Source organism: Peromyscus californicus, unplaced genomic scaffold (genome assembly GCF_007827085.1).
Source record: "Peromyscus californicus insignis strain IS unplaced genomic scaffold, ASM782708v3 Scaffold_10__1_contigs__length_136768540, whole genome shotgun sequence".
Taxonomy (NCBI): domain Eukaryota; kingdom Metazoa; phylum Chordata; class Mammalia; order Rodentia; family Cricetidae; genus Peromyscus; species Peromyscus californicus.
Window position 1 is genome coordinate 41996420 of NW_026294391.1, and position 27880 is coordinate 42024299.

General features: G+C 35.4%; 1 protein-coding gene across 11 annotated transcripts in view; it reads left to right on the forward strand.

Moving 5' to 3' along the window:
* The window catches only part of Dmd (dystrophin), a 2242690-nt gene that overhangs the window by 1191008 nt on the left and 1023802 nt on the right, over nt 1-27880 (forward strand). Inside the window, exon 1 of one of the 11 annotated variants that reach the window (XM_052732320.1) lies at nt 17277-17399. The exons of the other annotated variants lie outside the window; for them this stretch is intronic. The gene's annotated coding sequence lies outside the window, so the exon portion shown is untranslated. Of the gene's footprint in view, nt 1-17276; nt 17400-27880 lie in introns of those variants that run through there. 11 annotated transcript variants of the gene reach the window in all.

Below are 27880 nucleotides of genomic sequence, written 5' to 3' on the forward strand. Positions count from 1 at the left end.
AGAAATACCAAAATATGCAGGAATAAAATTGCTTGGTTTTTAACTATTCCTTTATTCAAAAAACTTATATGACAATTTCAAATGCAGGTATGCTCTGTTTCCTTTTGGATGCTATTATGTCATGAGTAATCTTTTTTTTTTTTTCTGATGTCCTTATCATGACAATCAGTCATAAAATATTATATTTTAAAAAGTCAGGTGGTGTTGAAAACATAAAAGTATATCTCTTTCAATCTCTGTCACTCCTTCTCCCATCTACACTCATACACACACACACACACACACACACACACACACACACACACACGTATGTGTATATATATATATATATATATATCATATATATAGGTATATTATAAATGCATATGCACACACATATACACACATACAGAGAGAGAACCAATATAACTGTCACTTTCAGGAGTCTCATCACAAATGTGAAATTGGGTCAAAATTTACAAAAAAAAAATCATAGGAGAGCTATTAGCCTTAAACAAATTCTCTACTATAAAAACCATTTAAATCATTTGAGTAACCCTAAACTATAAGGTATTAGTGCACTCTACATTGTCTTATTCAGGGTTTTTATTGCTATGAAGAGATACCATGACCATGGCAATTCTTATAAATGAAAACATTTCATTGGGTTGGTTCGATTACAGTTTCAGAGGTGGTGCTGAAGTAGTAGCTGAGAATCCTACATCTTGCAGGCAACAGGAAGTCAATTGAGACACTGGGCTGTATGCTGAGCATAGGAAACCTCAATGCCCACTCCCACAGTGACACACCTCCTCCAATTAGGCCGTACCCACTCCAACAAAGCCACACTTCCTAATAATGCCACTCATTATGAGTTTATGGGGGGCATTTACATTCAAACTACCATACATATACTATGTGATCTTTCTTTTGAGCCACAGTGTTGCTATTGTGAGATAAAGGATTCAAGTGTTAACACATTTCCTGATGCAAATCCATTAAAATATCTAGTCCAATTCAATTTCATAAATGCACTGTGAATGACCATTACACACAAGCAAACTTGGATAGAACTATCCCCATGATTATAAAATCAGATAACATAGGGTCTCTGCCTGAGTGAAGTATGTAGGAAACTGTCAAGACTGTAAGTCTAAATTGGAAAAATTATGTAACAGAGGTTGAAGTTTGAGTATAGATGACATATCCAATTCTGGCTGTGAGATTCACAAAATCCTTCATATGGCTAGTGATTAACTAGGTTTGAAAAATAATCAAGCTTATGTAGCTAGAGAAAAGAGGGTGTCAAAGTAAGATGTTTTGGCATTTTTGGAAACCAGTATGGTTAACAAATGTAATTTTCATTATATTCCTTTATATAAATTACATTTATATATGACATGTATGATAAATATTTAAAAGCAAGTGCCTTATAAAATTTAAATGAGAACTTCCATATAACCCATGATCTTTCATTTTCTTTTTTCTCATCTTTATGAAAAGTGATATCAGATTATTTTTTAAAGGCCATATAGTAAAAAATATTAAATTTAAAACAAATAATCTACCAAGAATTTGCACAAATGTAGCCTTTTTGTTTAACTTTGTCTCATTTCTTAAACCATGCATATCCTAAGATGAACAATCAGTCATATACTTGGCAATTTCCCAAACTAAGACTGAAACAAATGCTCATATTTTACACTTTCATTTTCCTCTTTTATATTACTAATAATATCTGTACTTCTTTACATGAGTTATTAAAATGTTGAATTTATTAAGTTCTTTTCTATCTTAGGAAAAATATTTGTTTGCATTAAAGGGAACTTGATCTATTTTAATTAGGGCCTTTCAATTTGGTAGAGAAACAGTTGCAAGAGAGTATTATCCTTTGATAAGTGTGCATTACACTTTGACTGGATGAAGATTACACTTCAAATGTAGTTCATGTTTGCCTGACATATGAATGATAAAAATGAATTATTAAATGTATTAGTTACCTGTCTGTTTGGCAAGGGCAACTTAAGGAAGGAAAGGTTGATTTTGGCTCCGAGCAAGGGTGATGGTACAATCCATCGTGGAGTGGAATAATCCATCATGGAGCATGAACTTGAAGCAGCTGATCTTATTGCAGCACTATAACAATGAATTCTAGTACTCAACTCATTTACTCCTTTTTCTTCAGTCCAGAACCCCAGCCAATGAATGGTGCCACCTATAATTAATGTGAATCTCTCAACTTCAACCAATCTAATCTCAATCTTTCACAGGCATGACTTGAGGCTCTTGTTGTAGGTTACAGTAGATCAGAGGTTCTCAATCCATAAGTTGTGACCCACTTGGGGTTGCAAATCAGATATTTGCATTACAGTTCAGAACAATAACAAAATTACAGTTATGAAGTTGCAACAAAGTAATTTTATGGTTAGGGTCACCACAGTAGGAAGAAATTTATTAAAGGGTAACAGCGTTAGGAAGATTGAGAACGATTGTTGTACATTATGTCAGGTCAAGAATTACTATGAACTATTACATTAAGCATAATAATCATCTTAAGTACTAATTTAATATATATAAATGCCCAAAACACCTGCTAATGTGCTAATGTATGCAAATTATCATTAAAATACCTATTAGATAGTCTATCTCTACATACTTCCTTTTCTTTCATCACTTAGATAAAATTAGATTTGCTTTCCTACAGCTACAAAAAAGGACACAGAATTTTAATGTGACTTTCTGAAATTCATTATTATATTAGTAACAAATTGTGAAAAGTATGTGACCTAATCATATCTGATTTTCATTACTAAAACCAAGTAAGAATGCAGTTAATTAAAAATTAGCAACAGAAAATTAAAAGACTGAAAGTTTAGTTAATAAGCACCAAATAAGGGGTATGACATCTTTAACTCTTTATGAGAAAACACTAAGCTAAGGAAAATATATTTTGTCCATAGGTTGAGGTGAGGAAAAAAAGAAGGAGTATAATTTTGCATGTTACTGAGTTTCTTTGTGTCAGTTAAATTAAGATGTGCCTAATTTTAATTGCTATTGTTTGCAATTCACCTAAAGAAATGAAGTCATTCCAAGGATCTAGGATTCTTAAACAAATAAACATATATTAAAATTTAGCTGGGTTGTACTAGGTACTTAAAAATCTCTACAAACAGATTCAAGTATTAAACATCATTTTTTTCATCTAATTCTTTTTTAATTTTTATTTTTAATTAGTTTTTAATTAAAAAAAATTTTCCTTGCCTCTTCTCCTCTCAGATTCTCCCGACCTCCCTTCTTCTCCAAACCAGCTCCCCCACTTTCCCTTCAGAAAACGGCAGGCCTCAAGAGACAACAACCAAACACTACAAAACCATACGCAATAAGACAGGGTAAAAGCCACATGTCCCGGCTGGACAAGGCAGCCTAATAGGTGCAAAAGAGTCCCAAGAGCAGGCCAAGAGTCAGAGATACTCCAACTCCTACTGTTAGGAGTCCCATAAAACACCATGCTAGCTAACAGCTGTAAATATACACATAGAGGACCTGGTACACACCCTTGCAGGCTCTGTGCTTGCTTCTTCAGTCTCTGTGAGCCCCTATGAGCGAGCCCTGCTTATTTGATTCAGTGGGCCATGTGCTCCTGGTGTCCTGCAGCTCCTCTGACTCCTATTATTTTTCCTCCCTCTCTTTGACTGGGTGCCCAGAGCTCCAATAAGACCTCCAATTTAGATTCTCTCTCCACATAGCATCTGACTGTGGGTCTCTGCACCTGCTCCCATCTGATGTCAGAGGAAGTCTCTCTGATGATAACTGGATAAGGTACCAATCTATGAGTACATCAGAATAACATGAGGTATCATTTCATTTTTTTTTGCCAGTCGTGTTTGGTTCTACCCCAGGTCTCTGGTCATCCAGGCAGTGTAGGGCATGGGCTTCTCTTGTAGTGTGGGCCTCAAGTTAAACCAGACATTGTTTGGCGACTCCCACAAGTTCTGCACATCTTGAAGGCAGGAAAGATTGTAGGTCGAGGGTTTTCTGTCTGGGTTGGTATCCAGGTTTTTCCTTCTGTAGCCTGCAGAGTATCTTTTCATACCAAAGAGACTAGAACATAGCTCGAGTGAAGGCTCCATGCAGGCACCAGCTTGACTTCTGTATATTCAGTGAGCTTTGTGGATGTTGTCCTCTTCAACAGGGCCCCACTGTCAGTTTTCAGTGAGCTACCTGTCCTCACATCAGCCTGGGCTCTTTAAGGATCTCCATAGACCTCCTTGGCCAACAACTCAACCGAATTAAAACTAGTCCCACCAAGGGAAGCCTTGCCTGGCTACAAAAGATGGTCAGTTCAGGCTCTGTATCCTCCATTACCAGACGTCCTTACTAGGGTTAACCCTATAGATTCCAAGAAGTTTCCATGTTACTAGGTTTCCATACCACCTCCTAAATATCCCCAATTCCAGCTGTCTCTCCCTCCACCCCTCATCCATCCCTTCTGCCCCCTTCCCCCCTGCCTGTTCCACCCGTAAAATCTGCACTTGTTAGTTATTTCCCTATCTATTCTTTTCTGGCTACCAATATCACAACTCTCATACCAAGAGAGATATTATCATTTGAATGGATTCCCACTGTATTTCCATGGATAATCGGGTAAATATAGTTTGAAAGAATAATATTCTGTCAGGTAAATACAGTGTTTTATACATTTTATGAAGTGGTTCTTTCCCAGAGGCAATTCTCCTTCACACTGAAGAATTGTCACTGTCTGGAGATTTTTGGTTGCTAAATTGCAGGTATTACTAGCATTTAGTGGGTAGAGACACAGTGCTAAACAGTCAACAAGGAAACCTCCAAATCAGAAAGCAAAAAATGATCATGTTCTGATAGAAAGAAATTGATATGAGGAATTAGTTACAAGACTGTTGAAGTCATTATAATGCCAAACAAAGAATAAAAAGTCAGATCAGTAGTTAAGAGCAGTGGGAAGAGCTCACTATTATTTCTGAAGTTTTAGGAACAAAAGGAGAAAGGGATATTATGAGGACTAGAGACCCAGACAAACTATGCCACAGCTAGATCCAAGATTGGTGCTGCTACTTGGGAATGGGAGCTAGGGGAGAAATTTTTACAGTAGAACCACAGAAGACTATGAAACCCTTGATGAAGGTACCACCCAAAGTAGGGAAAAACACTGATTTCTCTCTTCCTCCAACATGCTAATTAGCATTTTCCTTGCTATCCTTAATAGGACTCAAACTGGAATGTGATTGAACAATTGTAACTTGCCAAGGATACAAGAAATGGGTGTGAGATCCAATACAGAAAGTTACTATCATAAGAGCAAATAGAGATGAAAATTTCTAACATTGTTTTAGCAACCAGGGTGCTATCACACTCCCATGGTTTTTCCTTCCTCTTCCTCCTTTTCGTCGTCCTCCTCCTTCATTTTGTTTGTTTGTTTTTGTTTTCAAGATAGGGTTTCCCTGTATAGCTCTGACTGTCTTGCAACTAGCTCTGTAGACTAGGCTGTAACATGAATTGCTAAATGGTTTTTAATAAAAACCGTGAGCCAGAATATTGGGTGAATGCTGAAAGTTCAGAGAAGCAGAACAACCAGCCACTAGTTCTTACCTGTATGAAATCCTCAGCCTAAAGAGAATGAGTTCCTGTTTCCTCACACCTTATAAAACTTTCTCTGCACTGCCATATTACTTCCTGGGATTAAAGGCGTGTGCACTTCCCAAGCAAAGGCATGAAATCTCGAGTGCTTGGATTAAAGGTGTGGGCCACCACTGCCTGCCTTTGTTTTTCTCCTATACTGGATCAATCTCTTGTAGCTCAGTGTGGCCTTGAACTCACAGAGATCCAGATGGATATCTGCCTCCTAGGTAATAGGATTAAAGGTGTGTGCCACCACTGCCTGGCCTATGTCTAATTTAGCGGCTGGCTCTGTCCTCTGATCTTCAGGCAAGGTTATTAGGGTACAAAATATATCACCACACTAGACTGGCCTCAGTCTCAGACATTCACCTGCCTCTGCCTCCTGAATGCTTTAATTAAAGGCATGCATATGCTACTATGCCCAGAAATTTATTCTGAAACAAGGAATTATATTAAAAGTAAAAGATATGACAGTAGTATGGCAAGATATTACTTAGTTTGGCATGACATATAATTTCTCAAATGTAGAAAATAGAATCTACATACTTTCTTAAATAGACATTATCAGAGATACTAAAAATTATCATCACAATACTGAAATTTGTTAATTTTTTCTTGACATTTTCTTTAAGAATTCATATGGTAATTGTTTTCCTTTGTTGCCATTATCTTGATTTTAAGCACAAAGTATAAAAATTATAAAGGAAAAATGAATTGACTCATGATAACTCATCTACAGAGTGAGCTCCAGGACAGGCATCAAAACTACTCAGAGAAACTCTGTCTCAAAAAACCAAAAAAAAAAAAAAAAAAAATGGGGAGAATAGTCATTATAGCACTCTCACTCCAGTTAGAATTGAAGATGGCAACTGTCTTTGTATTCCATAGGAAAATGTTTGTAGGAAAACAGTGAGAGTCTGGGTCCTCAAGCTCCTGAGGGACAAATCTATAAGATAAATTATGTATGCTGATAAACAATATGTATAATATAAGCTTATATAGATCATTTAACTGCCCTTGTCCAACAGTTATTTCTTAAACAGGGATAAAAATAAAATAAAATAAAAATCTGGGGATTATTTAAAATAAAAAAAATCAATGAACTGTAATGAGTCTCTGGTTTTAACAAATCTATGTCACCTTCAGAGATTTACATAACTCCTGGGTTCACTGCTTCAATATAGAAATATTCTATGGTTCTCAGTACAATGATTCATAACTCCTGGGTTCACTGCTTCAATATAGAAATATCCTATGGTTCTCAGTACAATGATTCAGTAAACATTTATTCATCATAATCTGATACTTGTAAGACAAAGGTCTACTTTATTATCTGTGTATGAACCTGAGGAAGTCATAGATGGGAGCTAAGAAAGAAGTCCATCCAAGACAGTCAAGAAAAGGGAAAAAGTGGAATAATGCAGATGGAGGACGTATTTCTTTAGGAAAATTGGCAAGAATTGAAACATATATCACACAGTTTGTGTGTATTATTTTTTAATGTTATTTACTAGACCTGGATAAATGTTCCTGGCATATTCATGCATGAGAAAACATCAAGTGAAAACTTAGTAGGTCAAGGAGGCAATAAAGAAGGAGAGAGACCAATTATTTGCAGTAGCCATCAAAGGCAATAAAGTAATCTGCTTGGACCCAGCAGGGAAAATTAAGGTTAAATATTAAACAAGAGTTTATTATATAATCCAAGTGTTTGTTTCCTCCGCCTTCTCTCTCCCTCCCTCTCCCTCTCCCTCTGTCTCTCTCTCTCTTTCTTTCTCTGTCTCTCACACTATCTCACTCTTTCTCTGTCTATCGTGTTTTGAAAGATTTTTTTTGAAGCAGTTTTATTATGTATCTCAGGCAGGCTTGACCACACAGGTGATCCACCAGCCTCAACTACTAGAGTACTGAGATTTCAGCTGTGTCCCCAAATTCCCAGATGTCTGTTCTTTTCAAGTTATCTCCATAGATTTCAGAAACTTCTATAGTAAAATTTAAAGCAAGCTACCAGTTAGGTAGCTTACCATTCAGAGGAAGGATGAATTTCAGCCTACTTATCCTACTGGTTATTTTTTTTTTGCTTGTATATTATGGTTTCTGATTTTGTGTGTGGGGTGTGTGTGTGTGTGTGTGTGTGTGTGTGTGTGTGTGTGTGTGTGTGTGTGTGTTTTCTTTTTTTAAATTCTGTTTTGTTTGGTTTGTTTGGTTTGCTTTCTAAAGAGAAAAAGAAAGAGTCTGGAGCTAGTTGGGTAAGGAGGTGGAAAGGGACTGGGAAGAGTCGGGGGAGGGGAAACTGTGGTCAAAATACATTGTCTGCAAAAATTTTCAGTGAAACAATTCAACTTATTCATAAAATCCTACCAACTAAGGTAAAAGACGCTGCACACAGTAGTCCATGTTTATTTTCTATCACTAAATATTTCCCTTTGCTGAAATATGTTCTACAAAACACCGAACCACCAAATTCCAACCAAAAAGGAAAAAATGATCAAGGGAAATTGTATTTTTGACATTCCCCAGTGTTCCTCCCATAAGAATAAATAGGAGAGAGGTTCGTAGCAATGCTGTGTGTAGAAATGAGCAGAAGACAAGCATTTTAAATTGCTATGTCTCAAATATTAAAGAGACTCTTACTTGACCCTAAAATTTACTACTCTCAAATTTGTAAATCATTATGCACATCAAACAGTCATTTACTGGACATATATTGGGCACTAACAATGTACTAGGGACTGAGTTTGATTCTTGGATTACCATAAGGTGAAAAACATTTGTAACTCACTCTAACTTATAAAACAAAACAAAACTAAATGAAAGAACAGCAGAGTCAATAACATGTAATACTGTGGAAGTCTAGCTCTGTGCTGAATGTGTATTTCTTCTAATACTCCAAACAATCCTGGAAGTTGCCTCTGTTTTTGTTTCCAAATTGCATGGGAAGAAAGTACAGCTTTGGAAGATGAAGATACAAGATCAAGATCAGAAAGGCACCTAGTGTCAGAGTGAGAGTTTAACTGCAAAATGAACCTGACTTCAAAGCCCACGTTGCCATCCATGCATAGTATTACCTCCTTTCTCACGTAAACACACTAAATGCTTCTTCAAATCTAAGCACTTGACCTTTTACTCAAAGCAGGCAAAGTCAGACCATAGTTATTTATATGATATTTCAGCCTACTTATACATAAAACATTATTTTCAGCCCAACCTATGAAATGCAGCCACATTGAATTCTTCTGTTCAGGGACAGGCTTGATTTCAGGATTGGATATGCCTGATTGTACAGGCAGGGCCAAGGGGAACTCAACTGGAAAAGTTAGACAGGATCTAGTAGATAATTAAACAAGTGCCTCTCAAATGTTCAGAAAAGAATTTGTGATCTGGTGACTGCTACTGATTCTTCCCATGGAAGTTGTGTGTGTGTGTGTGTGTGTGTGTGTGTGTGTGTGTGTGTGTGCATGTGTGCGTATTCTTCTATCTATATTACAGTACTACATGGTAACACACATGTGCATTGTAAAATAAAATAAAATTGCTAATAATGTATTTTATTTATCATGGAATCATGAAAATTGGAATAAATTTTTCTTTTGCCAAGTTGTTTTTAAATAGTAACAAGAAATTTAATTAATTTAGCCACATCGAGCATTCCTCATTAAACCAGTTTACATGGTTATACTTTCTGGTACTTTTACTTGTTCATTCATTCATTCATTCATTCATTCATCAAGTGTTTCCTAAGTATATACTGTTTGCCAGGTATTAACACATATACAGCAGTAGCAATTATAGTACAGGGTTCCTGGAATGATGATTCAATGCTTAAGAGGACCTGGGTTCAGTTCCTGGAACCAACATAGTACTCCAGTTCCAGGAGATACACCCTACTTTTCTTACCCCCACAGGCACTAAACACACACATGGTGTGCAAAGCATACATGCAAGTAAAACATTCATATACTTAACATGAAATAGATATTTTTTCATTAAAATGAGGTATTTTATATTAAGGAGCTCATTTAAGGGCTAAGAATGTAACTCAGTGATAAAGCATTTGCTTAGAATTCAAGAGGACATGCATTCAAACCTCAGAACCAAATTAAAAATAAAGTTGCCTACATATGAAAAATATGAAATAAATAAATATATAGTATTTCAAATGAAAATGCAAAGAAGAATGCTAAATCTCATTGCAGGGAATAGGCAAGAAATGACAAGAAATTAATGTTTTATATATGGCAGCCTGGGAAGATCAAAAGAGGAGACATTTAATTAAAATTTTCATGGAACTGAAGGAGATTAGTTTTCACATATTTGATTGAAAATTATTCGAGGTAGGAAAAAACACCAAAGGTAAAAAAAAAATATTGAGGAATGAGATGTATGTATGTTGTTTAAAACCTGTTTTTTAGGTAATTATAGTCTCACAAGTGATTGCAAAAAATAGTTCAAAGATGTCAGGACTACCCTTTACCCAGTCTTTCCTAATAGTCATATCCTCCATAACTATATACTAAAACAAAACAGAAATTAACTTTTTTATTATCTACAAGTCTTCCTCAAAGCTCAAAATTTTCTACATGTGATTGTTTTTATGTATTGATATTTGCAGCTTTATTCCGCAGGTGGTCACATAACCAGTAAATGACAAGAATGCTTGCATCATTATAATGGAACCACCTCAAAGCTACTCCCTTGTAGTTACATACATTCAAATTATTAACTTCCTAATCTCTGATGAACAATAATACACTTTAATGTAATTCTGTTTCTTCAAGAGATTTGGAAACCTTGACTCATTGTTTGGGGAAAATTAGATAGATTTACTAAGGCTTCAGAGAGAGTTTAGAGAGCAGCCCCGTTGCTGTGGGGAAGGACTACAAAAGAGTAGGTAATGAGGAAGTAGGAATGTTTTTGCAAGATGTCAAGGGAGAGATTGAAGGTACTTTAGAACAAGAATGATTTCAGTGCAAGCAAGGGCGAAACAGAAAGGTTTGAGGAACATTTGGAAGGTAGCAGTAGAAGCTCACTGAAAAATAAAGTATGAGTTATAAAGGCAAGAGCCAAATCTAGTATAATTTCAAAATAAAGAGGTTGAATGGAATGGAGTAAATGATAGGAAACTTAGGTTAAATAGTACAGACAAATGTTTGGTTTTAGAACATGGGTAGATTTATAAGATTTTAAGAGATTCTACCAAGGTCATAAAAATAGAAATTGGATGCAGGTCTGGAATTCACAGAGTATTTATGAGCTAAAGTTCAACATTGGCGACTAATCTATACGAAGACATTAGCGTACATGTCTGCTTAGTCAGTTGTTGTTCCTAATTGTTTGCATTTTCTTTTCGTTCATTTGGCATGGTAGTACAAAGTAAGCCTTTCACTGGACTTTGTAACATGTCTCCAGTATGGGAAAGGTGCATCTCTAAAGCTTCTCAATTGTCCTTGACACACGGGAAGCATAAAGAAGCACCCTCTTCCTGTGTCCCTGCTAGTAGTTGTGCTTTGGTGTTTGGGGCAGTTCTATAGCATTTCCACAGGAAAGGCTGAAGATTGTCTCCAATTTACCTGAACAATACATCTTTTTGAGGAGAGGACACATACAATGGGGACCAAAACGTTCACTCTGGACCATAGCTGCCCTTCATCTACTTGCTTCTCTCTCTACATTTTCTTCCCTGTTGAAGCTTAAAATTCACTAGGCTTCAACCCTCCTTTTGTTTTTCCTCTAACCTGGACCCCAAGCAAGTTATTTCATTCCACCTGTTCTTAGTATCTTCCTATGCCAAATGGGTAGTTTGGTTGACGTCTTCTACCCTAACATTCAATGGTTCTGAGAACTAAGATCACTGTCTTCTTGGATGTTGGTCTTTTCTAGGTTTTTGGGGAGAGTCTTTTGCTACAAATAATATAATGCACACCTTATTCATTCCAGAATGTTCTTTATAATTCATCTTCCAATTCAGCTTACTCATATGTTCAGATGTATTAACAACCATTGTATTTAGTTAAATTTTTATGTCTCAGGGGTTTTTAATAACACAGACATGACTGGAGAAAGAATCTGATATTTATTGAGAAGGTAATAAGTCCAAAAATTTATATACATTTTATTATACATAATCTTCCAAATAACTGCAAAATTTTATTTTCATTGGTATATATTTAAAAAAAGCAGTGGAAACCTAAAATTCTGTAAAAAGGCCACAGTTACTGTTTATGGAAGGCTCTATTTTAACATTGATCTGTATTATAATTAGAATGTGAAACATCCTTCTGCAGTCCATGTGTATGAGCTCTTGGTCCCCAGAGTAAGAGATATTGTTTGGAAAAGTTGTGGAATCTTTAGGAGGTAGGGCCTTGCTGTAGAAAATTGGTTACCAGGAGAGGACCTGGATAATTTATATACCAAGTACACTTCCTGATGGTGGATGTAATGTGACCAGCTGGCCATCAGCTCCTTCTCCATTCCTTGTCTACCATGAAGGAATATATCCCCTCAAGCTGGGAACCCAGAACAAACTCCTCTTTAAACTGCTTCCTGTCATACATTTTGTCACAGCATGAGAAAAGTAATAAATTCTAGTTGCATCCAAAGTTACAGTTTTCCAACTAGTAGCACTTTATCATCTAAATTGACTAAGATGAAAATTCATAACACAAGGACTTTGCTCCAAAGAGTTGCATACATAGGAAGAGTCAGATTATAGTGTCCTAGTCACTCTCTAATGCAGAGCTTGCCTGTCTCCTAACTCATTTCACTCAGAGTAACATCCAGCCTAGCCTCCTTCAAACTATTTGAGGCTACGAGAATGCATGAGATAGTATTTGGAAATACCACTGCAATTTGGGAGACTCTGAACTATAGGTAGGAGTAGGAAGCATGAGGCTTTCACAACCAAAAGAGAAATAAGTGAGGGACTTGCTGGATTTATATTTAGCCACAGTAATTAGTTTACTTTATAAAGATTCTGACCTATAATATCACAGCTAGGCAGACAAATCAAGAATGACTAACTTCAGTCTGAGAGCCCATAATCTTCTTCTTTTCACTATCTTTCCGTGTAGGAAACAAGGAGAAAATATTCATGAAATAGACTAGCTAGCTTTAAAGAGCCCACTACAGTAAATCCATGCACATCCAGTTAAGACATTCACCATTATTAAAAAGAGCGAGATGTTCCACATACTTAGAATCTTAGGATTTATTGTTTTTTCTTGCCAGTCACCAGAGGATAATCCTCTGCATTTTAGAAAATAACAACAAAATCCAACCAACCAAACACAAAAAGGATCAGTCTTATGTATAACATGTATGATAACATGTTCAGATTTTCAAGCTGTATACCTCATATTTTTCATTTTAAAAGCCAATAAAGATTAGTATATTCTACTACAGTCTGCATTTGGGTCAAGGTGCCATAGAGCAGAATCACTGAAATACAAAACATGGTAAAACTGTATCAATAAAACTGTTTTACATTTGAGCCAACAATCTGAGTACAGCATGCTAGGAAATTCTCAAAAATTATCTGTGCTGGTCAGGAAAAGTTGACTATATTAAAAACCACAGTTACTAGTGTATGATTGTGTCTAAAACAAACTTTTGAAGAAGTCATACCAAAGCTGGCATACAATTAATGTTTGTTGAATGAATACTGAATAAGAATATTCATGTAATCCACACTAAGTGGAGCTAAATTTCCAGCCCCCAGATCAAGGCCTTGAGGAACTTAATGGGGATACAATTACTTTTTCTGAAACGCAAATTTAATAATGCCATTTCCTTGCTTTAAATCCTTGAAGAGATCACCCTGGCCTCTACCATACCATTTTCAGCTGTGATTCTCCATCTCTGGTATGCAGACGCCTCCCATTAGTAAGCCAACTCTCATTGAACTGATCTTGAGTACGGTCAGAGATTGTGCATTTTTAAAGAAGAGCTCAGGGTTACAGGAATAATGTTGATCAGCTGACCTCATTTTCAGTAGCAATGGCATATGTTACTTAAGCTAAAATGATAGTGTTATTTTATGGGTGATCTCCAAGTTTCTCACCAGCTTTACCCAAACAAGCTATTTATTTATTTTATGCAGAAACACAAGCAAACAAACAAAATAAAACAAGCAACAAACAAAAAACATGGACACTCGAGATAGTGCATGTCCAAGTGTTTAATTTCCTTCAATTCTGGAACCTCTTTAAGTTCTCTGTCAAGTCAGGCATCACCAGAATGTTTTCTGTCATCCCCTTAGTCTTTTTGTCTGTTCCTTCATTTGTTTTATTGAGACAGGGTCTCTCAATGTAGCTTGCAACTCTTTATGTAGGCCAGGCTGGCTTCAAACTCACTGAGATCCCCTTCTCTGCATCCTCGGTGCTGGTTAAAGGTGTGCTCCACCACTCCTGGCTCCTAGTCTTGATTAGCATTACTCTCAAATGTTTTCAGCATAGTATTCAAAATAAATCTATCACATCCTTCATCAGAGTCAAGAATGCTGCCAATGATGTCATTAAAATGCTTGTGTAAGTAAATAAAAGAAGGTTAAGGATTTAGTTGTGAAACTAAATTTGCAGAAAAATATGTGCACCAATTTCACTTCAGTTTTGTTCTGATTTTTGATAACTCATAAAGAGACTAGTGTCCCTTAGTCTATCTCTGAATTATTGCTTATCTCCTTGTTATATGATTTGGATGCACATATCTGTTTCATCTGTATACGGAAGGTCACCTCCTAAAATATCACCAACGCAAATTGTTGATGATGATTATTTGTGATGATACACAAAGCTCCTAGTGCACCCAAATTTTGGATGCTTTACAAGAGGAAGAGTGAACTTGAATTTACTTGAAATTTAGTTTCAGATATGTCTTTTATGTGAGGGCACAAAGAGTATTAATTATAATCATGATGTTATTATTTGCTTTTGGTAGAATAACAAAAGAGACATTTAATTCTGAGATTTCTCAAGATTTGGATATTGATTCTATCAAGATCCTTTCAATTAAAGAGTCGACTGAGCTTGGGAGGATGTTAGGGTATTGGAAAGTGGGTTGTTTTCATTACATTCATCTCCAGCATAAGAAATTTATGTTAGTTATAAAAATTAAATGGTAAGTTATATCTATGTAGATGGTAAGCTGTCTGAGTATCCTTAGTGCCCAAGCTTTTGTTGTGCCTCCTGGTGACAAATATGTTTTTACAATCTGCAATATGCTGTTATTCTCAAAACCCATTTTGAATAAGTACCCAGTAATTGTTGATTGAGTAAATCGTGAGAAGTGGAGTTGATTTAAGAAAAAAATGGAAACAAGATACAAATTCACTGTGGCTTGGAATAATAACAATGATTTCTATTGATGACTGTTACTCACAGAGCAACATGACCAGTATTACTTGGGAGCTTATTCAAAATGAAGACTCTGAGGTACACCCTAGACTTAGTGTACCATGTTGAAACTTTTTTAAATGTCCCTCATTGATTTGTGTTATATATTTTTGACATTTTTGTTGTGAGCTTTAGCCTTTAATAGCTAAGCTATCTCTCCAGGAAACTCTGCTCACATTACATTTTTGAGGAACACTGCCTGATGAGATATTATTAACTCCATTCCCAGATGTGGACGTTTGAAGAAAGTTTAAAAGACTTGCATGAGATCAAATGGCATGTAGGTAACTGAGCTAGGACACTTGAGTCTCTGTCCTCCATTCTTCCCAACTCAGTTACTGCTTTAACAGTAGGAGAAGATGCAGTAATAGAAGAAGAATAAATATGGCAAACATCTAAACAACTTTGAAAGTACAATTTCATTTAAATTTTAATTTGTCTTCTTTCAAGAATTCTGATGCATAAAAGTATGAAAGGCAGGTCTGAAAAATATTTAGGTGAAGTGCTTTGATCTTTTTTTTCAATTCAAGATGTTCAATTTGTATTCTGCTAAGGATTTTCTGATAACCTCTGCTACTCAAACCATAGAATTAACCAAGAAAATACAGGCCCACATAAAGTTGAGGGCTGGCTATGAACTGTTCAAATTTACAAATTATACTGATAATTTATAAATGAAGAGTCTCCATTACTTCCTCTGTTGTGAAATATGGATTTAGTGACTTGGAAACAATATTTTTGCATTTGTCAAGCTAGATAATTTATTCTTCCAAAGATGACCCTGCAGTGACACCTTAATATACCAGGCTTTATCAAGTTTAATCTATCCGCAAGACAACTGATGATATTTTATGGGAGAAAAATAGATTGAAAAGCTAAACAACATACTCTCGTTGTAGCAATATTGAAGATTTAAATACCAGTGAATTCCTCTTTTATTTGCCATTTATCTGATTATCCATCATGTGTTTATTGCACAGTTATTACAGATGCACAGTTATTAGTGATGTGCATTGAGGCTCCAAGTATGAGTAGATCTTTCTGAAACATGCATTGCACTGTGCTCAGAACCCAAAGGTATGTTCATGCAAGCTGAGGATTCCTTCAGAGGACATTTAGAGATTGAGTATTGGGCAATAAGGAATAGACTAGCCAGTTGTGGTACATAAACAGTTCAGAACCAATTAGATTATTAACCGCCTGTTTAATTTTGGGGGGATTTTGGGGGGACAAGTACTTAAGTACTTCATTGACGAAATAAGCATCTCAGAATCTGTATTTTCACAAACAACACAGTACAGCCAACTACATCATGGATGTCAGGAACCTACCAACTTAGGTGTGTTCTTTTGCTATTGTCATCTATACACAGCTGTGCCTTATTACAGACATTAGCCAGAGGTTGCTTCCAGTTGTGGGAATGCCTGCGAGAAGAAACTATGATGAAAAGCACCCTAGAACCTTTCCTTATGGCTTCAGGTATTAACTCACAGCTGACTTGTCAGCTTGCGTTTTCCTCCAGTACTGTAACATGGAAAAGAATTTACCTATGGATTTAGGGCTATGGAGATGGTATAATATAAGTAACTTTTTTTTTCTTGAAGAATGGGAGTTTTATTCAATCTAGCATGCTAGTTTGGTACAGGGCTTCAATGACTGGCTCCTGTGTTTAATATATAAATGTATCCCCCAGTGCATCTGACTCTAAATATTTATTGATGAGGTTAAATAAAACCTGCTGTTCATTTATCAAAGGATAGATCACTACAATGAATTACTATCATGTTAGGAATGACTGAGGTAAATGACTGAATTAAATAGCAGGAGCTAATTTCAAAAAACTAACTGGATGCTTTACCAGTGGGTTCACTTAAATCACTTTCCTTTAATAAAAAATTTGCAACTTCCAATTTGATCCTGTCATTAGTTTAACATTCATTATTTGGACAAATAGTTCTCAAATCCTGACTCAGTTCTAGATGCTGGAGCTCTAGTTTTTAAAGAGGTCTTGGTTGTCTCTGATGAATGATCTTCATTTAAGTATCACATGTTTAGTTTGCCACAGTGATTTAAAGAAAAGAAAATGAGGGTCTGCCTCCATGTGCAAAATTATGCACCAAGTGCCTGCAGAAACTGTCTCTATTGGATATTGCAGGCTGTGTGTGGAGTCCAATCCATGATCCAGCAGAGCTTCAGCCCAGGATTTCTTTAGAGCCTTTGCTACACACAAAGTTGGCTGATGTGCCATTCAGCATCCCAGCAGCTCTTTCTCTTCACACTAGCAATGGCAAAGCTTTGTGCGGAGGCATTGCTGGCTGTTCTGAGCTAAAATCATCAGTGTGGACCAGAAGGGGGTTTTGCACACCTTATCATAAGGTAGGCAAGTGTGTCTGAGTGTGTTTGCGCCAAAAAGCCGGAAGACATCTGTTGAGAGGAAAGTGCTCTTCCGTAGGTCTGGCAGCCTCTATGTAAGTCTTCTATTCTGATGCAGGAGCGTGTGAGCAGTAGGTGGGAGGATGAGCTTTTGTACTTGGAAGGCTGAGGTCCGGATTAAGTGATATTGCAATAGCTACTTAGAGGCAGGAAAAAAAGGGCGGTAGATCAAAGCTTTAACAAAAATACATCCTTCTATTAATTCTTGCAAGTTAAACCACATTATTGTAACGGAAACTGAAAAAAATAACAGCAGCAGTGAGGACAAGTAGCTCAGATCTGTGAGGGTTTGAGTCTCTCTGGTCTTCTAGCTTTTGAAGTCTCTTCTTACAGACAAATTGCCTGGCTCCTCTGGAGGGGGCAGTTCATATCCACGTCCCTCTCCTGCAACATTTTTTCCTTCTATACTCCATTAGGGAACAATAGAGTTTAACAGTAACAGGCAACCCCCCCCCCTCCCCAAAAAAAGCATGTGCCGCCTTCTGCTTTATAAAGGGGTTTTGAAGAGACTCCTGTAGGGGAATTTTGATGCCTGTGCATTAAGGTGGCAATCAACTTTTAGTATCAGTGCTTACGTTAAAATTTCTCCCATTTTTCTTCACTAAAACAGTCGTTAATGTGACTAGCATGAAACTTTATCATAAAACCTTGCTTTGCTTTAGAACACCTTGATTTTTTTTAAAGACAGGCACATATATATTATATTATATTATATATATATATGATAATATAGTATATATAATTTATTTGTGCCACCACACTCAGAAATACTAGTTTGAATGTCAATGTTCCATTTTCTCTGAGGAAAAATATAAGTATTGTCAAAAGTTTGATTTGTTCAAGTTTTAAGATATAAGTTGCCTTGTGACAGTTCATTTGAGTAGAACTCAGACACTGTGTATCCGGTTTTAACCAAGTAATTTTACAATTCATGAATAGTTAGGCATAGAAATAGAATGATTTATGTTTTGTTTATATTATAAAAGTTATTAAGTGAGGCTTTACTTTTGGTAAGAGTTTAAAAGAGAGACAGAATTGGTAACTGGACTCAGATGACCCTTTACACTTCTCAATTTTACCTTTGTGGTTTTATCTTTGGAAATGTCCCTGTCTGCACGAAGAGATTATTTATAATGTATGCTGTGTTTCAATAAAGGTGAACAGTTATGAGCTCTCTGTTGTACATTTGAATGCTGTAATTTTTTTGCTATATTTATTGTCTCTTTTTCCTCTCATGAGGTTTACTTTGGAAATAAAGCATGCTCAATAATAGGCTGACATTCAGCTTTTATGTTTTAAATTTAAATGCTGTCAATGTTGATATCACATCTTGAATGTGTGGGAGAAAAGATACCAAGTTTTATTATTTAGATTTAAATTATGGAATTGCAGATTGATATTTTTCAATGCATTTCCATTATAGTTTCTGCCACGGAGGCAGCGTGAGGGCTTTCAGGAAGATGGAGTGGTGTAATTACCAGGTGCACACGTTCATTAATCCTTCCTGGCCAGAGAAAGCTTCAAGTTCTTCTCCAGTGGCCCATTCGTAAAGCTATAAATATCTAAATTGTGTCAGCCAAGAAATCACACAGAATGGTGGCTCTTTTGGAGTTCAATTTCATGCACTGTTGCTTGGGTCTTGTGAGGAAAACACTGACTTCTTTAGGATACTTGTGCTTATAAAGTTCCAAAAGCAGGTATCACATCATTGATGACTTCATTTAAAATACATACTATTCTTTCCCAAACTAAGATAATTGCATCAATGTAGATCCATGACACGTTTTAGGTCCTTTCCTTGGAACTCTGCTTTGTATTTTGTGTGATCAAAATTATAGCTGGGAGTTAGCTATTTTCTTTTAATTTCTAGCTTAGTCCATCAGGGTCTATAATGCTTAAAGCCTTGGTTCTGTTGTATTTTATTTGCTACAAGGGAGAGTTTGATTGTATGTGGAAGCTATGTAAGACTTGTTAACAAATAATTAAAACTGTTCCTTGTGAGATCTGCTTTACTAATCAAATATTCCTTACTAAAATAATTCTGAAGGTATTTCCTGTATATAGACTTTTAAAAAAGGACTATAAAATAATGAGAATAAAAGATATTATAATACTCCTCTAATTCATCTTTCACACACACCCCTCTCTCTCTCATACACACACACACCCCTTCTCTTCACTAAACTAACATAGTTATTAGAAAGCCTACAGCAAGAAATGCATCTGAGAAGTACAATCCAAGAATAACTTCCTTAATTTATGAATGTAACTTTCTTAAAAGGACACAACTTAATACACACACATGCACACACACATGGAGAAAGAGAGAGAGAGACAGAGACAGAGAGAGAGATACAGAGAGAGAGAGACAGAGAGAGAGACTCAAATCTATTTTACAGTTCTTGATGTTCATTCTCTAGACCAGTGACTTTCAATCTTCCTAGTGCTGTGACCTTTAATAGAGTTATTCATGTTGTGGTGACCCCAACTATAAAATTATTTTCGTTGCTACTTCATAACTGTAATTTTGCTACTAGTATGAATTGTAATGCAAATATTTGATATTCAGTATATCTGATGCGTGATGTCTGTGAAAGCGTCTTTTGACCCCAGAGGGGTCATAACTCACAGGTTGGGAATAGACTAAAGGCAACACAGCTTATACTAAAACAACATCTAAAATATATTTGTATCTTAATGTTTTACTTAAACTCTAAAGGTGCCAAATGTAATCAAATCTTTTTTTATTCTTTCCTGTGTTTGAATAAATCAGAGACTGTGGATATTCAGGCATTGTTTGTGGGGTATATTGTCCAGAAGGTTTTAGAATGTATTCTGTTGCATCTGACTTTACAATAAAGAAAACATATCTCTCTACTTTTAAAATAGCAGTGGTTAATATGATCTTAAAACAAATGTCCAAGAGCAAGTTGATTTTATTTTTGAGAATGATAAAGACACATTTATTATCAGTAAAAGAAAGGGCAGGGCATACTTCTGTGTGAAGTTAAATATAAAAATATGTATATGTGGGTGTATATGTGTGTGTTATATAAAAATATAAGTCATGAGATAAGTATAGGATTCAGAACATTTGCCTTCTGACTTTACTCTCTGAAACCCTAATCAAACCTTTATGTATCTTATAGCTCTAGGTTTCTTAGGATCTATTTGTCTAGTGCAATGACCCCATCAAAAATATTATACCCTTATGAGGAATAAAACTTGTCATAAATAAAAATCAAACATTTTTAAAAGAATAGTAGTTACAGTTTTTGTAATTGATGAATGTAATGGACTTTTACAACCTCCTTAATTCTACAAGTTCCTAATTCCTGGATTGGTGCAATAGCTCAGTGAGTAGAGTGCATGCTCTGGGAACATGTTTGAATCCTCAAAGGCCATAGAAGGTTGAACACTGTAGCTGTGTCTGTAATCCCAGAACTCCTATGGTGAAATGAAAGGTAGAAAATGGAGAATCCTCTGAAGATCACCAGTCAACTTGCCTAGTGTACACAGCAGTGAACAATAAAGACACCCTGTCTTAAATGAGGCAGTAGGCAAAGACCTGAAATGCAAGTGTCCTCTGACTTCCACAGGTGCATTGTGGCATATGTTCACACAGGCACACACATCGCACACCTGCGTGCATACAAACACTCGAAGATTGAAAAAAATCAACTTCTAGCAGTTTTCTTATTTCAAATTCTGTATATACATGAATTTGAAGAACAGTATCAGCATGACCAATGTGAGGAGTCTATCCTAAAGAAAACAGTGATAAACCATGGAATAAACCCTCCTATTTCATTATTCTATTAGCTGTTAAATTCCTTTTTAAAGCTAAACTGAAGATTGTGTTTACTGTTTTGTGTATTTGCAAGTGCAGTTCACATTCCTGTGTATAAGAGCAAATGTGCTCACAGGGCATGGCTGTCAAAATAGTCACTTGGTTGAATATTGAGGAAATCCCCCTTTCAAGACTTAAAGAGGTTGCCAATGCCTACACTGCAAATGCAAAATTCACAGCCACTATTTACTTAGAGAAAATAATTAAACATAATATCTAGCCTGAAGACACTTTCATTTTCAAGTGTAGGAATACTGATACATGAAATAATAATGATTCAGTGATGTCTATCATGAAAGGTCTTATGTATTTGGAGTGAATTTTAACAAATGCCTATGTTAGAGATTAAATACTTTGGAATAATCATATCCATGACTAAGTCATGTTTGTCAGTGATTATGGAAATACACATGATAGGGAAGTTTCGTGGTATGTCATAGAATAAAAGTTATAACTTCGTAGCCTTCCTATATAGCAATGCCTACAGAAACATAATCTGAAAAAAGGGGCAGTTAAGAAAAGCCCCTTATAACTGTCATCTTATCCTTTAATCCTGGCCAAATCCTTCACTGAGGACGATGAAGGTAGAGATTCATCACCTGATCTTTAAACAAGTATGTAACAGCTCCTAAACTCAGGCTCATCCCTCAGAAAAGGAAAGTTGTATCAATTTCTCAGAAATCTCATATATAATCTGAAATTAGAGGATGGGTGGGAAAAAGCAGTTCTTTACTTCTGTTAACCGAAACTTTTTATTTGTTGTTGTTTTTGTTTCATTCCTGTTTGAATGAAAAAAATAAATAAAAAGCAGGGCATTTTTTCTGCTGCCACTTAATATCTTCTAAATTGGCCTTCACATTTTTAGGTTTTTTTTTAAAGATACAATTTGCTAGAACATGTCAAACAAAATGGGGTTTCAGAGACAAAGGTTAAGTACTTACACCCTCATCTTCTAGTATATTAACATTTAGGTGGTATATATTTTTTCATCCATTATTAGCTAAACCTAATTTTTCACTAAAGGATGGACAGTTGTAGCAATGCAATTTAGACATGGCATAGTTCACTGTATCCACATCAATACACTCATAGGTGCCAGTGCATAGGCTGTGGGTTTTATGAACATTTTTCTTTCTCTCTCTCTCTCTCTCTCTCTCTCTCTCTCTCTCTCTCTCTCTCTCTCTCTCTCTCTCTCTCTTTCTCTCTCTCTCTCACACTCTGTCTCTCTGTCTCATTTTATCTCACAGTGCCTTTTAATGATATTTATATCTTCAAATAATAAACAAATAATCTGTACAGGTTAGTTTCTGTTTTTCACTGATACACTCTCTGTCCCAAAAGCTCGCTGCTGTAAACATTTTGTTGGATGTTGCTTCTTCGACTTCCAATTCCTGTCTGATCTGCACAAGGAATAGTGAGACTTGCCCTAGGCTTTACATCCCCATGTTCAGGAAGCCCTTAAACAATGATAGGTGATGGTAGAGGTATAAGTACTCTCTACTGCCATCTTAGATTTTATGCTATGAACAAGTTGAACTCATTCCTTTCCCCATTTTCTGAGTTTTGTTCTCTTACCATTGTTTCTTGAAAAACTTAACCTGTGTTGCCACTTGATCATGAACCGATATCCTTTCATTTTTATTTTGGGTACCTATACTAAAGACATTCTGTAAAAAGTGAAACTTAGGGGCTGGAGAGATGGCTCAGAGTTTAAGAGCACTGGTTGCTCTTCCAGAGGTCCTGAGTTCAATTCCCAGCCATCACATGGAGGCTTACAACCATCTATAATTCGATCTGGTGCCCTCTTCTGGCATATCGGCAGAACAGGGTGTACATAATAAATCTTTTTTTTAAAAAAGTGAAACTTGGTATAAAATACCCAAAATGTCAGTAAGTAATCAAGATAAAACCAAGCCACGTTTGTCTAGGTCAAAATTCCTTGTTCTTATTTGGTAGACACTATTTAAAAGCACTCTTGAACCTTTGGTCACAGACAGCATACCTACTATATTACCTCATATATTTACAGCATATTCATGATAGAATATATTGTGACTATACCTATACACATGATATTATATTGTTTTAATGATCAATTATTCATATAAGTGCGGACATTAATAACATCTACCTTATAGAGTATCTATAAGGACTTATAAAATGATACATATGAAGTATTGAGGATAACAATTGGCAGTTATTTTGTTCATTAAATATTAGTTGTTTTCTGATTATTAGTTCTTTCAAGTGTCTCAATATAAACAACATAGTTGTAGTGAGTATTAAATAATGTAAATTTTTTGAGACAAGAACAAGAGGCACTGATGTAGGCACTGAAACGTGTAATAAAAGAGAAAGGTCTTTAACTGATGTCTCAGTAAATGACTCTTAACAGTTGTCTGCGTGTATCCTTTTAGCCTTGACTCATCAGAAGAAAACATTGGAGACATTTCTGCTAGACTCAGCAGATCAATTTAGCAAAGATGAATGGCAGCTTGCCTCAAATGTATTCAGTCATAGCTGTCTTTTGCTAATTTCATATTTTGTAATTCTTGATGAAAATTAAAAGCTTCTTTCTTCTTTATTCTTCTCTCATACAACACATCCTGACTGCAGCTTCCCCTCCCTCCACTCCTCCCAGTTCCCCTACCTCCCCTCTCCCCCAAATCCACTGCTCTTCCATTTCCCTTCAGAAAAGAGAAGGCCTCCCAGGCATATCAATAAAACACTGCATAATAAGTTACAATAAGACCAGGCACAAACCCTCATATCAATGATGGACAAGGCAATCCAGTAGGAGGAGAAGGGTCTCAAGAGTAGGGAAAAGAGTCAGAAACACCCCCACTCTCACTATTAGGAGTCCCACAAAAACACCAAGCTAACAACTACAATATATATGCAGAGGGTGTGGTGCAGACCAATGCAGCCTCTGTGATGATTGCTTCAGTCTCTGTGATCCTATATGCTCTCTGCGTAGTTGATTCTTTGGGTATCCTTGACCCCTCTGGCTCTTACAGTTCTTTCTTTCCCAGTGTTCTGGGGGAAGGGACTCGATGGAGATCACCAATTTGGTCTCTCTCTGTGCCCAGTGTTTGGCTTTGAGTCTTTGCATCTGCACCAATCAGCTTCCAGGAGAAGTCTCTCTTATGATGATTGGGCTAGGCACTGATCTATGAAAAGCCACTTTCTCTAACTAATATAAAATAAAATTTATCATTAGCATAACTACATCAGAGTATTCTGTGTGAGGACACTAGCCAAGTAAAATACTCTTGTTATAATGCTCAGGTGCTATTTTAGCAGTTGCAAAATGGCAGTTATTGATGTTTAGCAAATTATGTAATTTGATTTTTTTTTATAAAAGTTATTGACTTTTGGAAAGAGTGCTTCAGAAACATTCAAATGAGTATAAGTTTTCTTCACAACTATACATAAAATGTATTTAAAATATTCTGCTAGAAACCATACTTAGCTAGTATTTCTATAGGAATTTATTCTAACTTATTTTATAGGAATGTACTTATTTATTTAGGAAAGTCTATGGCCTGCCAGGGTATGGAGGTAACAGTATTTCATCATTTACAATGATCTTTTCACTAAAGGAGAATATTCTGTGAAATGCAAAATAAAAATAAATGCACTTTTTTAATGGAGGAAAGGTTTATTTTACCTCATATTTCAGGGAAATACAAACAATGATTACAGAGAAGGCATTGGGGCAGGAATGGGAGACATCTCGTCACCTTACACCCGAAATAAAAAACAAAAAGAGAACAGGACATAGGGCCAATCTATAAACCCTAAGACCTACCTAGCATTCACTATTTCATAAAACAAGGCACTTTTATAAGTAAAAATAAATAAGTTATTTCATGTTTAAGCCCTGAATTGGGATAAATGAGAGCTCACATTCATTTATTCCTCACAAATGAGTGAATATTTAAAACTATGAACAAGAAAACAAAATATGAGTTTTTTCTCCTCATTTTCACATCCTTTATTACTGCATTTCTTATTAAATTAATATTGATCATATAGTCATAATAACATCTGTCTTGCACAAATTAGCTTCCATAAAATCAACAGAAAGAAGGTAAATGTAAAATAAAGGTAAGTAGAAAGCCATGAATTCCCTGCAGCCTAGTTTCCTGCAGAAGACTAGTATAAGACTTACCTGTCAACATTAAAATGGAAGGGGAAAAGCTCACAAGACCCGACCTTTCTCTGAAAGACTATTGACAGTTAATGGTGGTTAGGAGGAGGAAAATCATATTCTTTATTGGTATCCTCATTGATAAGATGCTAATATTCTAGCAAATAACCTCCCTAATATGTTCATGCAGGCAAGGCTAAGTAAATACAAAAAGTAATGATTTCAAAGTTATATAGTTAGTAAATGATAAACAGGGAACTCAAACCATGACGAGACTAAAGTTATAAATTGTTAGTATTGTAAATTAATATTATACTCTAAATATCATACATATATTCACATATGTACATTCAAGGCAGATTTGTATTGAATACATTTCCTCTTAACATTGCAGGATCCTTTATATAACTATAAAATATTGTATTTCAGTTTCATAATTACTAAAATGTATATATATATATATATATATATATCTCAAATAGTAACTTGTCTAGTTAGGAAAATGAGATTTTTTTTACTTATATACATAATCAAAAGAGCATTTTATGTGTTCCTTCAAACCATATGTGAATATATGTATATATATACACATATATATTGTTTTAGCAAATACATAATTGTTTGCCACATATTACATATATCGTAGAGATGAGTCTATGATACTTTATGAATGACTGGAGTTTTATTTTCTAACATCTGTTTGGTCACTCACTAGTCGTGAGTTATCACCTGAGATAACTGGGTATTTCAAATAGTAACAGTATGGCTACTGAGTTACCACTTATAAAATTGAATAGAGCTTGGTTGGATATAGATGAAACAATATTGGCCTTGAGTCCATGATTACTGGAATTTAAATGATGATAGAAACTTATTGGACTATGTGGTCTCCTTTTCTGTATATTTACAAGTTTAAATATAAAATAAGAAAGAGAAACAGTTCTTTACATTGTGCAGTTTATGAAAAATTAAAATGTAACTTATCTTTAGACCCTAAATACATCATTATAAAATATTAAGCAACAGATATTTATTTTTATACTAAGTAAAAGAGGACTTTAATTTACTTTTCTTGTTTCTGTGACAAAATTCCCTAAGAACAAGCAGTTTGTAAGTATAGGTTATAATATTGGGAAAATGATGGTAGCAATAGCATGAGGCAGAAGCATTTAAAGATGAGTATTAGTGATCTAGATTTTTTTTTTTAAATTTAGTTCAGGATACCAGGCTATGCAATGTTGGGGCCCACAGTTGGGTGGGCTTTTCTATTTCAGTTTACCTACTCTAGAAACTCCGTCACATACATGTGTCAAATTTAAAAGCATTATTAACCAACACATATATGATGAACAAAATGAAGATAAGCATAACATACTTGTTTTAGTCACAATAATCATGGATTCATTCCCAAATTTTCTAAATTTGCAGCACCATTTAAGCTATTTCAAATAAGACAGATGTTAATGGAATGACCATGTAATATGCTACAGAACAAGACAGGTGGGGATTTTGATCATGATGATAAAGAAGAAATTAATAACAGTAATAAAAGTAATAGTAGTGGAAAATGTCGTTAGTCTTCACAGTATGAACCGAACTGATGGTGATGTAATCTGTGTTATTTTGGGTTATATTGTTCTTGGTGTTCAGTTCATATTCAGTCATTCTTGTAGCTCATCTTAACAACAAACTTTCTGAGGTGTAGACGCCACCATGATGAGCAGCGTTAGGACCAGAAAGGTTGACTGCAACTAAGTGTAAGTTCTGGAACTCAATTTGATCATGATTGATATTGTTTCTGGTTTGCATGCTTGTCTAAGTAAGTGTCCAGTTCTAATACAATGGACAGTACTTTAAGTCTTGATTTTTTTCATCTATATTGTGTGTGACTGCATATATCATAGAAGATTATTTTCATAATTATTTAGCTTGCAGTGACTAAAATATACATGTTTTATACATGCAGGGTGTGCAATAAATTTAATTGGTTCATTACCAAATTGTGTTAAATATACATATAAACTATATGGATATATATGTCAGATTGTTAAACAGTAAAATCCCAAGTAGAGTAAAAATAATTAATACTAATTAATCTATTACAATGTGCCTTGATTAATTAACTTAATACTCATAATATTTCCTTAAATTTGGTACTATTTCTATCCTATTGTGTGCCTAATAAAACTAAAGCAAGCTACCTTGAATAATTCTCAAAATATGATATGTATTCATATCTCTGTATCTGGTTGTGTGTATGTCTACCTGTACATCCTTCCAACCATATATCCAGTTTTCTCTCTCTCCTTCCTTTCCTCCCTTCTTCCTTCCTTTTCTCTTTGCCCGCTTGCTCTCTCCATCCTTTCTCCCTACACTTTTGCTCTTTCCCTCCTTCCACATGACACTTCACATCTATATTTT